General features: G+C 47.6%; 1 non-coding gene across 1 annotated transcript; it reads left to right on the top strand.

Annotated features, from left to right (window-relative positions):
- Positions 1-553: 553 nt before the first annotated feature.
- On the top strand, positions 554-691 carry LOC114815629. The gene has a single exon (XR_003763428.1). It is a non-coding gene; the product is annotated as a small nucleolar RNA SNORA7 (small nucleolar RNA).
- The last annotated feature ends 554 nt before the right edge of the window (positions 692-1245 follow it).

Here is a 1245-nt window from a genome sequence, read left to right as displayed (position 1 = left end):
AATCAAGTTAGTCAGACTTGGCTTTGAAAGTGGGGAGAGTAATTGTCTGCTGGATTTGAGGAGAGAGGGCTTACCAGGCCAGAGGCAGGACCTGGGTGAAGGATTGGAGGCGAAATAAATGAGATGGATGCACAGTGAGAAGGTTAGCACTAGAGGATGAAGTATGCTGGGTGGGTTGTAGTAGGAGAGAAGTGAGGTGAGGCAGGAGAGGGCAAGGTGATGATGTGCTTTAAAGCCAATGGTGAGGAGTTTTTGCTTGATACAGAGGTGCATAGATGACCACTGGAGATTTTTGAGGAGAGGGATGACATGTCCTGAGAGTTTCTGAAGAAAGATGATTCGGGCAATGGAGAGAAGTATGGACCGGAGTGGGGAGAGGCAGGAGGCTGGGATGTCAGCAAGAACGATGATGCAGTAATCTAGGTGGGATTGGATGAGTGACTGTATTAACATGGTAGCAGTTTGGATGGAGAGGAAAGGGAGGATTTTAGGAATGTTCTGAAGGTGAGACCGACAGGATTTGGTGACCGATATACTTAAGTATTGTGAGACTCTCCTCTCAGGACCACACCTGGAGAGTTTGCAGTACTCTACCAGTCTCAACTACAGGAGGGAGAGTCAAGCAGAGGCATATCCATTCCATTCCTAGCTTGGGCAGTGGCTAACAAATGGAAGGCAATCTGCTACAAATCAAAACTCACCTGTGCTGGGCAGCAGTGGCATGGGAAAGAGTCGAGGGTGGAGACAAGTTTACTGTGCAGAAGGAGGCAGTGGTAAATCGCTTCTATATTTTTACCAAGAAAATTCTGTGGATACACTACCAGAACAATTGCAAATGGAAGTGGGGCGTTCTGGGAGTGACGTGTCCATGGAGTTGCTATGGGTAAGAGATTACTTGACAGCATAAAACAAGACAACTGTTGGGGTTGGGGAGAGTATCAGAGTGCTTAAGGGCTGCACAGCCAAGTTCAGATGCAGAGGGGAAGCCAGATAGGAAAAAAAAAAGGGCTCAGTCTGGGAAGGCCTCTTAGAGGAGATGTGATTTTAAGAGGGTTTTGAAGGTGGGGAGAGTGGTGAACGGACATATATGAAGGGAGAGGGAGATCCAGAACAGAAGGAGAATGTGGGCAAGGAGTTGGGGGCGGGATAGATGAGATCAAAATACAGAGAGTAGGTTGGTGTTTAGAGGAGTGGAGTGGACAGACTGAGCATAGTAGGAGATCATCAAGGTAAGAAGAGGGAGAA

Source organism: Ornithorhynchus anatinus, chromosome 1, assembly GCF_004115215.2.
Source record: "Ornithorhynchus anatinus isolate Pmale09 chromosome 1, mOrnAna1.pri.v4, whole genome shotgun sequence".
Lineage (NCBI taxonomy): Eukaryota > Metazoa > Chordata > Mammalia > Monotremata > Ornithorhynchidae > Ornithorhynchus > Ornithorhynchus anatinus.
The sequence above is the reverse complement of the archived record's forward strand: the minus strand, read 5'-3'. Positions and strand labels throughout refer to the sequence as shown.